The sequence below is a fragment of the Hakea prostrata genome, chromosome 7 (genome assembly GCF_041222555.1).
Source record: "Hakea prostrata isolate BN-2017 chromosome 7, UWA_Hpros_2, whole genome shotgun sequence".
In the NCBI taxonomy this organism is placed as follows: Eukaryota; Viridiplantae; Streptophyta; class Magnoliopsida; order Proteales; family Proteaceae; genus Hakea; species Hakea prostrata.
The window spans coordinates 57,891,718-57,905,031 of record NC_142606.1 but is presented as its reverse complement, the minus strand read 5'-3'; the positions used below and the strand labels follow the sequence as shown (position 1 = coordinate 57,905,031).

General features: G+C 40.4%; 1 pseudogene; it reads left to right on the top strand.

Annotated features, from left to right (window-relative positions):
• Positions 1 to 11,099: 11,099 nt before the first annotated feature.
• On the top strand, positions 11,100 to 13,035 carry LOC149011473 (putative xyloglucan galactosyltransferase GT17 pseudogene; annotated as a pseudogene).
• Positions 13,036 to 13,314: the final 279 nt, after the last annotated feature.

Below are 13,314 nucleotides of genomic sequence, written 5' to 3'. Positions count from 1 at the left end.
TTAGAAGATCTTTGCTCCCCCTTTTTTAGTTATGCCAGTTGATCCTCCCAATGGTCAACGGGAGCGAGGTAAATATTGCGGCTGAAGTTGTTGACTTACAAGTTCCTTCTAGTGATGCCGTTGTTGATGTTAACCCCCATGAAGTAATTGAACCCGCCAATCCTCTTCCGATTGGTCTTTGGCGATTAGATGATGCCCACACTGATGGTGATTCGGGGGATGACTTTAACCTGATTTGGAAATTGAAGGAAAATCACTGCTAGCTGGGCCGGGAAGTAGCACGTGAATGGGGAACAAAAGGCGAGAATTCCTCGAGATAAAAGAGAGACATCCGGCATGAGTGATCATTACGTACTCACATGCACGGGGGTAAGGAATGAATTTCCATTTCTCTTATTCAGGTTCATTGATTCAAGAGAAAGGGTTTTTTTTTCATCTTTTATTATCTAGTTTTTGTTAAGCTGTTCATCACTTTGGATGCGAGATGTTTTGGTGCTTGCCTTTAATGCCTTTTACGAAGTGTTGGAAAGAGAGAAGGTTCTTTCTTTGGAAAATGACAGTCTCATAAAGCGGCGGTTTGAATTGATTGATGAGGTAGAAGAAGCTGAGAAAAAGGTTGAAATCATCGAGAAAGAAATTTAGAGGCTGCTCATTTCGGAGAAATGGAACTATGTTCCGATATAGATGGTTTACATAGTGATTATGAAATGTGTTACGATCTATGCACCGATCTGGCGGGAAGAAGTGTCAAATTTAAGGGCATCAGTTCTAAATCATAAGGATGAACTTCTTGATTGAAATGTTGAAGAACGATGGTGGAAAGGGCCGGACTTGCTACGCTTGAGAGGGATGAGCTGAGAGAGAGAAATTAGCAAGGGCCATTAGTTGGTCTAAGCAGTTTGAGAAAGAAAGAAATGAGATTAGGAAAATTTCCGGAAGATTGATAAATTTAAGTCCGATTTGGAGCAACAACATCAATGTCTGCGAGAAAGCCTTTGATTCGGTTTCAAAGGAAAAATCCGATTTAGAGTGTCGAGAAAAACCAATTGGGATTGACCCTCTGTGAGACTTCTAAGGAGAAGGATAATCTCGAGTGTCTTTAGATTTGGTTTCTAAAGAGAAGGAAAATTTGAAATTGGAATTGGATGAGGCTGTTAAGGAGAAGACTGTTATGGTTGAAGAAATACGATCGAGAGAGGAAAAATTTTGAATTACAAAAGAAAAGAATTGAATATGAACATGAAGTTGTTACGAGTACCGTTACATCGGCAATTGAAGAAAATTTGGAGATAATCCAGCCTTTCTTGGATTCTGCAAAAATATGGTGAAGGTTTGTTCCGATCGGATATTCTCTGAAATTCATAAAATTTGTCCAGCTGTTGACTTCAAGATGCTTCCTTCGGGGATTCTCCCCTCCCGGAAGTTCTTTGACCTTAGAAATCTCAAATATCCTGACTCTGATGAATCTGAAGGGGATAACGAAGAAAGTGAAGAAGAATGTGAAGATAAAGATTCTGAAGATGGAGAGGCGTCAAGTTCAACCAAGGATGATGACTCTCCTGTGACCCACATATCTGATGTCAATCATGTTTTGGAAAGAATACTTTAAGGAACTCTTATTTTTTGTTTAAGTCACTCTTTTTCTGATGTATTGGTCAATCTATCTCCTTATTTTGAGGATATTTTGAGGAAATGAACATTGAATTTTGTATCTTTTATAAGATTGTCTTCGTGTTTCTTTGATCAAAGCTTTTGTCATTTAGTAATTGGCTGACTAGCTTATCCGCAAATTTATAATCTTCAATCTGCGTAATAACTTTTGTTAATCACATTCGGAAAGCATTATTAGGCATTGGAAGCCTGGCTACTTCAGCCTCACACATGGAATGTCGGGACAACCCACGCGGAACATATGACGCTTGGTCAGCTACGAAAAGAATGACCAGGCCTCGGAAGAGTACGGATCAGCGACCCCGACGGGGTGCACAAAGTGCTCCCCCCACGCTTCCTCACCACAAACATCACCACGCACGGTGAAAAACAATAATTCGGAAAATATGAAAAATAAAAAATTTCACCACTGGGACCACTTGATCCAGACTCGTAATGAAGAAATACATAATGGAACAAAAAGGCGCGAACCCAGAAAGGCGCGAAACCTCGAACTTTTTCGTTCTCTGTCCCTATTCAAGCTCTGATTTCTCTTTGTCCCTTGAATCGATTAAATCTCTAGGTTTTTGGCAATTTCTTTGAGGCTATTTGTGCTTCGTTGGCGCAAAACGGTTCGTTGAACCTCTCTGGTTTCTCATTTGTCACTCTCGATTTGGATGAAACTTCGATGCAAATAAGTCTCGTGATAAATTTTCGCCTCCGGCGCTTCTCCCTTACTATTCTTCAACTACCCCTGTACTGAGCCGAATCTGAATATTCCATTTGCCCTCAACATTTGAAGCGGCGCAATAGTGCAACTAAGGTCCTTGGGTGATATCCCTTTGCATTTGGTGAGTCCGATCACTTATTTTTCCAGCTTTTTCCTCTACGAGTATCTCGCATTGTGAAAGCGTTTCTTTTCGAGGCTGTTCCCTCTTTCGGTTGTTTGTGTTGAAGGTTTGGAAATTTTTTTCTTCTATATTTTTTTTTGTAAATTGTTTTGAATCAAATGTTTATAACTCTGCTTTGCATTCATGTTGTAAACATGAAAAGGCTTATTATTGCGAAAAGGCATTGGTAGAGTGGGACAACTTGTTTCAGTTCTTCTAAGACACGGTTGTCAAAATGTTCAGGCCTATATACTACTAGATCAATGTGTGATCGGATGGCAGGTTCCAACTTATCTCATCGATTTCATTACAAATGTGTCCGATGCGATGGGAAGTTGGTGTTAAATTTTTCACATCTCATAATGTTTGTTGGCTTCATCTTTGAATTTGAATAATGTTAAGTGTTTTTCATAACTAAGTTTTGTAAATGTGTCTTTATAGTGAACTGTCAACATTGGTGGACATGGATGCCGATGTGACACCTCGAATAGGCATGGAATTTACATCTTTTGAACAAGCATATGACTGTTATAACAAGTATGCGCGTATGATTGGGTTCAGCATTAGGAAAAATTATTTGCACAGGTGTACTATAGATAAGAGTATCATCGTGCAACGGTGTTACGTGTGTAGTAAAGAAGGACATCGAAGAGAGAAACAAGTAGAAGTCAAAGGACAACGTCCTGAGACTAGAACTGGTTGTTTAGCAAGGTTGATTGTCAAAAGAGATAATGATGGACGATTACTAGTAGATAAATTTTGTGAGGAACACAACCATGCTCTTCAGGTTGAAGAAGTTGCACATTTGTTGCGCTCCCAACGTGCAATATCAACTACCCAAGCCACAGAAATAGAAATGGCAGACAGATCTGGATTGGGGACCAGGTTGACATATAATTTGATGGGTTTGCAAGCAGGGGGCAATGAAAATCTGGGTTTCACAAAGAAAGACTTGCAAAATTTTTTGAATACCAAACGGCAACATGATTTGGCATATGGGGATGCCGGGAGCTTGATGTTATATCTAGACAATCAACGAAATTTAAACCACTGCATTTGTGTATTCTGTACAAATGGACAATGAGGATAAGTTGACAAATGTATTTTGGGCTGATCCACAGATGCAATGTGATTATCAACTTTTTGGTGATGTAGTTGTGTTTGATACTACTTTCTGCACAAACAAAGAAAATAGACCGTTGGCTGTGTTTGTGGGATTTAATCATCATAGGACTATGGTTATCTTTGGAGCTGCCTTGCTTTATGATGAGACAACTGAGTCATTTCAATGGTTATTTCAAACTTTCTTTGGAGTTAATGGTGACAAGAAGCCAATGACAATTTTCAACGACCGGGGATATTTGCAATGTCAAGGGCACTAACTCGAGGTTGCACCCAATACGGTCCATGCATTGTGCACTTGGCATCTCTCGGCAAAATGCAAAGAAACACCATGGATATTTGATGAGTGAGAAGTCACAATTCTCCAGAATTTTGTACAAATGCATCTACAATTATACAGAAGTTGAGGAATTTGAATTTGCATGGAGGAATTTAAGAGAAAATCATGGGGTTGTAAAACTTTGCTTGGCTAGATAGAACATATGAAATAAGGAATAAATGGGCTTGTTGTTACATGAAGGACTGTTTCACACTAGGTGTGAGGAGCACACAGTTGGCTGAAAGTTTGAATGCTGATTTGAAACAATGTCTTGGACGCAAACTAGATCTTGTAAGGTTTATGAGACATTTCAACGATGTTGTGGAGGCAAAACGTGCAAATGAAATGAAAAAAGAATTTGATGCACGAAATGAGGTTCTTGGAGGTGCACATAGGTTTAAACCTATGTTGAATCAAGCTTACCAGTTATATACTCCAACTATATTCAAAAAATTTTTGATCGAGTTTGAATTGGTGGATAGTCACGGTATCAACAGCGAGAATGTGTCAAGTAATTTTGTTGAATATGTGATTTTGAAGGCGGATGTGATTGGTTCCTATTCGGGTAAGGCATACACGGTGTTGCGTAATACTGTGAGAAGAAAGCCTAACATGTAGTTGTAAGAAATTTGAGGCTGTTGGGATCCTTTGTGTCCATATCTTAAGGGTGCTCAATTTTCACCAGCTCATGTGCATCCCGAACAAATATTTTTTGATGAGATGGAGAAGATCGGTCCGAGAATTAACACCGGTTGTCGAACAGGAAGAGAAGGGGAGGCAAGGAATGACGTTGATGGGAAATTAAGTTGCTTACAGCGAAGTAGGCTGATTACTCCGACATGTTTGAAAGTCATTAACCAAGCCTGTGAAACGGAGGTTGGATATAACATACTATGTAAGCATGTAAATGGGATTCTCAAAGAGCTTGAAGATGTAGACGTTGTGCAACCTACTCAGGCATCCCTCCGAAGAAAATGCTTGAAGACTACCGAAATTCTACGATTAAAACCAAAAGAGTCTCACAAAAGGGGATCGGGAAAAAGAATGAAGCCCCGGCATGAAAAAACACAAAAGAAGAGGTCGCATCGGGCTAGTGGAAGGACGGGGCTCCATTGACATAACCTTGCTGAGTCGATTATTTGTCAACGTTTGAGGGTTTTAATACATGGTCAACTCGGGTGAATGCATTTACACACCTTTTTGTATTGTACATCTTTTTTACCTCATTTCACAATTGATCTTAGGCATGTTTGTTGTTGAATTATACAGCATGTACATTCCTCCCAAAATTCAGTACAAAATGGTGTAACTACTAATCAATCTCAATCCTCAACCAAGGTAAATGAAAGTATGGATCTCTTTTTGTATCGCTCATTTATTTATATTTCAAAGTTATTCTTACGTATTTGTTGTTGGATTATACGGCATGTACCTTCCTCCCAAAATTCGGTGCATATTGGTCGGTCTTGATCATTGATTAACTAAGCTAAATGTATGTACGGATCTCTTTACGTATTGCTCATATATTTTTATTTAAGAGTGATTCTTACATATTTGTTGTTTGGTTATATAGGAAGTAGGTGGCTTACAAGGCCCACCACTGATGATTGGAATAGAATGTTGTCAGCGTTCCGAGCATGTGCGGTTGGTCAGGAATAGAATGTTGAGCTCATACATGAGGGATTTGTACTTCACATTTTTTTAATGGCACGTTGAATTTGTATATGGATGGTGGTACTAGTTTGAATAAAACAATGAGGGACATATGTTTCCTTCGTCACAATGAATGTAAGTCTTCATTTTAAAATGTCGGTGAGCATTACGGTGGTTGGTTGCTCAAATTGGTGAGCATATGAGTGAATAGTAAATGTGTACACTATAGGTCTCATGAAAGGATTGCCATCTTCCTAAACTCATCTTCCTCAAACAGTTATCTGTCTATGTCATGGATAATTTTTTTTTTCTGTTGGGGGTTATGGGTGGGTTAGGAGTTCCATGGACAGAGAGCGGGACCACGGGACTTTTCTTTGCTGGGGTCTGAAGCATGGTAAAGGTGATTGCAGAGGGATCTCAAAGAATTCTTCTCACCACAAGAAAGCAAAATAACCCAAACACATAACAATACTATATTATGCGATAAGACCTTCCAAGAATGAGATTGCCTAAGCTCCTAAAGTCACTCGAACTACTGACTCACTCTTCTTTGTCACAAGGTCGATCGAACAAAATAAATCATCTGCAACCTCACTATCGGTTGGACCCATTAGTGTGATATGATGACTATCATTAGCCATTACCCTGTATCCTCTCAATGTTCGTAAGCTTCCATACCGTAAGGAACAGCCAAAATAAAGGAATCAACAAACAAGCGAGAATGAGCCAAATGACACTAAAATTGGATACACTACATAACAATAAATATGTAATACTCAACCACTTGACCATTGTCCTCTTGCAATTGGTCCTCTTGTCTAGCTTACAGGTATTGACAAAAAAGTACGGCATTTACATGTTTGCTGAATAAAGTACATAACAAGAAACTAAAAAAACCCAAACACATAAGAACAATACTATATGATACAACATTGTGATTCGGGCCAACACTGTCTGATTGTGCAGTTGATGAGTAGGGGCTCGGCATGCAGCACCCAAATTCAGCTGATTGCCTAGTGGGTCGTCATAAATTATTGGGGATCTCACTTCCTTCTTACTATTCACCTTTGTCATACGAAGTTGAAGCTCTAGAATGTACGTGCGTTGCTGCTCGCTTCACTACCACACATCTTATCTACCCAAATAAAGGAATGTGGATGCTTTTCACCATTTGGGCACCTATAAAATCTGCGACCAGGATTTTTTGTTGTGTTTGAAGTCGCAGCAACATCTGCCTTGCCCGCAATAGCATAATGGAGTGGGTTGCTCCATTAACATGGAAGACTGCTCTTCACAATTGCATCCGCCCATGATTTAAACAAGGATAACACAACTGCCCCTGAAAGAACAACTCATCAAGCACAATGGTGACTCAAATATGGACATCTACAATACTAACCCCTTTCTTTAACTCAAAGTTTGATGATCAACTATGTCAAAACAAAACAAAACAAATATGATCAAACAATACAAACCGCCAAACATCATCGAAAGTCTTCAATCAATACCCTTAAATCGAGTGCAATGATACGACTAATATAATGCCTCCGTTCCCCACCACAAGTCACAAAATACTAATCCTTACATGCTTATAGGAAATTATATATTTAATTCAAAAATCATTCCCCACCACAAGTCTGTACAAACCATAGAATCAAATTATATATATCATATTGAATGGCCCCTACAACCACATAGGCACGACCCACTTTGGATTTAACATAAAGCTCCTATTATTATAACAACATTATCTCCTGACTGTGCACGAAACCATTTAATTTAAACATGGACGAAATGTTTTAATAAGCCAATGCTAAAACAGCACCATATTAAATGCAAAAAAACATGTCATAGGAAACCAACAAATTAAAACCGATAAATATTTCAATTATAAAAAGAGTGAAGCTACGTGGGATAATACTCCACGCATGATAAAGCAAATAGCCACGACAACACAAGTATTATCCCACTATTCTCCAACATATTTTATCTGAAAGTAGAAATCAAATTCCAATTTCAAAGTACAATGTCAGGCTTATAATCTGAGAGCGCATTTCAACTTTTCATTCACATGACTCGAGCCCTTGGAGCTTACAAAAGACACCAAAAATAATGTAAGGTTTCAAAGAGGACTGCTCAACCATAGTTTTGAACACTACTACCAAAATATCACACTACTTGGAACTACTTTACTAAAATCCAAATTATAGGATAGAACAGTAGAACTAGTGGCACAAATAATATTCCATCTACTTGATTCTCTAATCTCTTCCTCAATCGATATCTTCTCAGCCTCTCAGCCTCTTCCTCTAACAAAACTTGCATTTCAGATTTTAATACATATCTAGGAGGAAGAGCATGTCTGTAATTACACTCTTTACCACCAGTAGGACAAACCTACAACCAACCATATTGTTTCTTGTCCACTACTTCCAGAAAGTTTATACAAACTATGCATATAACCATGACATTGAGAATAGAGATAATGCTTTCTACTTACAACCAACTACTATCACCATTGAAAGAACTACTAATGATGGGGAAAAAATAAAATATCAAAAACCTGAAATGTTGAACAACTATATGGCACTAGGTTAGCATGCTTTAGGAGGCTATAGGCTCAACTAAAAAGAAGGAAACGAGCGAATGATGTATAACATATTAATAAACAAACAATGGTGCTGATTACTCACCTATTATTGTTGTACAATGGAACTGCTTCAAACAAATTTTCTTCTCACTTATGTTTTGGTTGTTTAACAATATCATAGAAATCCAACTGAGACCACAAGTCTGACAGCTGAAATCAAAATGGACTATGCCATAGAATTTCAGCAACATACGAAATTCAGATAAGGCAAGCAGGGTTTTTTTTTTTTTTTTTCAATCAAGGAGATCATGAAATGCAAAGTTTGTCTTTGAAGATGCATAGGTTTAGGAAAAGTGGAAACGTCATTAATTTCCAAAAATATGAAACATCGTATTCTCTATTAGTAAAATAAAAAGCCCGAGTGAAGCTATTGTGTTCAACAAAACCAACTCCGTACAACGAGACTTTGGGAACAAATCCAATCACCTTTGCCAAAAAATCTGTACCCAAGCTAATCAGAAACCGAATGGAAAGCTATAAATTCAACACTTAAGCAAATAATAAAATAATGATTTCAACAGAAATATTATAAATCAGATGTCATTACAGAAAACCCACCGGTAAATCTTACTTTCAGAGAGTCCAAAAGCAGAAGCTCCCCACTCAGTGAAAACTCAACCGCGTACGGCTCGATTCCAACCTTACTCCCATCGTTGTCTTGCTTTTCTTCTTCACCTTCACAGCGTCTCCTGAAATTAGGGTAAATGACAAAATTATCAAGAAGTGATGTGAATAATGTAAGCCAAGAGCATTTTAGGACAGAATAATTGCACCATTTCGTGTTTCTTCTTTAAGAGCAGAACGCTGAGCGAGAACCCAATCTACGGCTTCTTCTTCTTCAACCTACTTCTTCTTCTGCTGAAGCTTTAAGGTTTGCTTCTTCTTCTTCAAGAACGTTATAACCTATCAAACTGGGAAATGCTCCTCCGCAACATGTTCTTCAACAACGCTGGAACCTCTGAAATTGGGAAATGCTCCTCTTCTGTCAACAACGCGGTAACCATGAAAATTCGTCTTCGTCTTCTAATTCTCCTCTCGCAACATGAAAAATGGAATTGGGGCTTTTGATTCTGAAATGAAACACGAGATGTAGAAAACAAACGCTTTTGTGATTCAAAATATTTTGAAATTCAAAATTTACCCGCGCATTGGTTTGAAATCATTTCGTATCGTATACAAATGTATTTTGTTAAAGGTATAAAACAATTGTATGTACGTTACGTTTTATAAAACGTATTTATAACATATAGTACAACTCAAAAGTGATAACCCAAACCGGCCAACTCGAACCGGTTTAGCGTCATTGAACCGACCCGTTCCCAAAAAGCTGCTTTTACAGGTTGTTTAGATTATTTTAATGGAAGAACAATGCGGGCCGTCCGATCTAGATCGGACGGCTCGCTGGCGGGCGGCGGGGCATAAAGGGGGGGGGGGGGGGGCGAAGGGGGCGGGGGAGGGGGGGGGGGGGGGGCGGGCCGGCCCAACCCTGCGTGGGCGAAGGCCCCCGCCGCCCGCCCCGCCCCGGCGCCGCCGGGGGGGGGTGGGGGTGGCCCTCCTCTTCTTTGCCTCGTGGTTTGAAATAGGGGTGGGTTATTAAGGGGGGGGGGGGGGTGGTTTGTTTTTTGGGCTTTTTTTTTTTAAATAAAAAAAAAAAAAAAATATTAAAATAAATAAAATGGGGGGGGGGGGGGGGGGGGGGGGGGGGGGGGGGGCGGCGCCGCCTGCCTCCCCCCCCCGGCGCCGCCGGGGGGCGGGGGCGGGGGGGGGGGGGCGGGGCGCCGGGGGGCCGGGGGGCGGGCCGCCGCGGGGCCCGGCCCGGCTTTTGGTTTCCTCCCCTTTTGAAGGGTTCGGGTCATTTTGACCTGAAATTTGACGTGTAGCCTAATTTGAGGTAAATAAACACATTGGGAGTGTTATTTTGATCTAAAACATTACCTAATCTAAAGTTTATAATAAGCACATGTCCGGCTATATGCGGGCAAAACTGGAAGTTTGGAAAATTCATATAAACTATTGTAAATATGTAAACAGAACACAAATACACAACTAGTAAATAGATGTACTAAAGTTTACAATTCATTATACAATTATGTTGACTATGGCTCATGCTTCATATATTGTTGTCGACGAAGTAGAGGTCCTATGTCACTTTGGCAAAAATCGAACGAAAAACGAATGAAACAATATTATATATGCGAATTTAGCGATATATCACTAATTTTTTGGCGATATATTGCCGAAATATTGTAAATATGGTGTCGCTAGGGGGAGTCGTGTCGCCCCCCAGCGACACAGCAATATATCGCCGACAATCCTGTCAAAATTAATTACTTTATAATTAAATTTACCTTTCCAATTGAAAAGATGGACCGGTTCGAACCGACTGGTTTTATTGACGCCCCAATACTAAATTAATAATATGAAAACACTTAAATCCATCCCAATTCCATCGCTAAAATATATTTGTTTTAATGGTGACAGGCCGACACGTCCGAGTAAATTAACCTAATCTTTTGTTTCTTTCTTCTTCTTATACACAAATATATTTTTTTTATTAAGAAATATCGCATTGATTTTCGTTATAAATAAACACGTGGACGGTTAGTATGAAAGCTGGTACCAGAGGCCGTCAGATAGCTAGCTAGCAACCACATCTTTTTGCTTTCCTTCTTCCTTACACTTTATTATGGAAAAAGAATCAAGGAACAAATTTACCAAAAATAAAATGAAAATATTAAATTATTCCTACCAGTCTGCACCGAATTTAACACGCTCAAAGTCAATTTGGTTTTATATTCTATGCTTTCTTGCCTCAAATTTCCACAACCCATTCTCACTCGCTTCTCTTCTCTTTCTTTTGCACCGACAGAGTAGCAGTGGAACCCTGTTCTTCTCATTGGCTTCAAAGACCTCCAAGAGGAACTGAGAAAGAAGCAGCATCAGCTAATTACAATAATGTTGTTGAGAAAGCTTCGATCTGCAAGTTCGAAGGTAGTGTATGAAGGTAGAAACTCTTATTCCTTCAAATTCAAAGACAACAGCAACAGCAACGATCTCCTCAAAATTTCTCTCTCCTTGCTCACCTTCCTTCTCATTTGGTTCCTTCTTCTCTACTTCTGCTTCTTCCCTTCCAATTCGAACACTCACAGAACGATCCCCACTGTTACTCATGGGAAAGAAGCGATAGAGTCTCTTACAAACACAGTAATTGCAGCGGCAGCAAAAACAGCAGCAGAAACAGAAGCGAAGTCTCTTTTGAAAGTTCCTGTCTGCGATGGAAGTGTGCGAGTGTTTGTGTACGATCTGCCGGCAAGGTTTAATCTTGGCCTGCTCAGTGACTGCCGGAACCTGAATGTCTACACGGATATGTGCCCTCACGTCGCAAACAGGGGACTCGGTCAGCCTCTACCCAACATGGGTCGCAACTGGTTCGCCACCCATCAGTTCATCGCCGAGATGATTTTTCACGCACGTGTTGAAAATCACCCTTGCCGGACCACCAATCCCGACGAAGCCACCCTCTTTTACGTCCCCTTCTACGGCGGCCTTCACGCCTCTAGCAAGTTCCGAGAAACCGATCTGACCGAACGTGATCGCCTGGCCGTAGATCTTGTTGAACATCTGAGTCATCTTCCTACGTGGCAAAAACATCAGGGTAGGGACCACTTTCTCGCTCTCGGCAGGACCGCCTGGGATTTCATGAGGAACCCCAACTATCCCGACTTTGGCGCCAATTGTTTACTCAACCTTCCATTTGTGAAGAACATGTCGGTGTTGACGGTGGAGCGCCACCCTTGGGAGGGCAGCAACCAGTACGGCATCCCCTACTCTTCCTACTTTCATCCCATGCGGTCCGAAGATATGCTGACGTGGCAGGAGGAGATGAGACTCATGGAACGGCCCCATCTCTTTTCCTTTGTGGGGGCCCCACGTAAAGGTCTAGAGAAGGCAGCTATCAGGGAAGAGATTCTCCAGCAATGCGCCGAGTCGACTCGGTGTAATCTCCTCAAATGCGAGCCGGGTGCGAGCAAGTGTCATCAACCAGAGGAGGTGATGAAGGTAATGAAGTTGTCGCAGTTTTGCATGCAAGCTCCGGGTGACTCGTTCACTCGCCGATCCACATTCGACTCCGTGCTCGCCGGGTGCATTCCGGTCTTCTTCTCACCCCACACAGCGTATACTCAGTATGCATGGTACTTGCCAGGTGAGCGTAGTGAGTACTCGGTTTACATAGATGAGAAGGATGCGAAAAGGATCGAAGAGGTTCTTGCGAAGATTCCAATCGAACGGGTGGAGAAGATGCGGAACGGAGTTATCGATATGATACCAAGGATAACGTACTTGCACCCGAATGCGACTAATATAGGGTTTCGAGACGCCGTGGATGTCGCATTAGAGAAGTTGTCAAAGCATGTGCAGTCCAAGTTACTCGACATGTGACCGTTAATATTAAATATATTCTTAACAATTTTTTTAGCATTTTAAATACATGAGATTATTGATTGTTTACTTCTGTACTAAAAAAAATAAGATTATAACGAGATTCTCTTGAATAATGGCTTCCATGATGGTGGATGATCTGATTATCTTAAATAATGCATCCATGATGGGGATTTGATTTTCCTTTTAACTTTTGTTGGATTTTATCTTAAAATTCCTAAAATCATTCCCTGCCTTGTGAAAGTGATGCAGGGCCCACATGAGACGATTTTTATAAGACCGTATCAATGATTCGGGATCCTCTGCCCTGTTGCCCTCTATCCCTATTACTCTCCCTTCACATTAGTATACCACATATTTGGGACAGGAGTTTACTTTTGCTCTATCTTTTCATTGCTCAAAAGTGAACTTTCTTCTTAAATATATGATTGAGGAGTTTGAAGGGAGCTACCCTCACTGATAGAGAATCCTAATTCTGCAAATGTATTCGAAAGATTCAAATTTGAATCTATAGAGGTGGATTTCACATGGTATATTCCTCAAAGGTTTTAAGTATTTGTATTGAATTTTTACCCCCCCCCCCCCGTTTT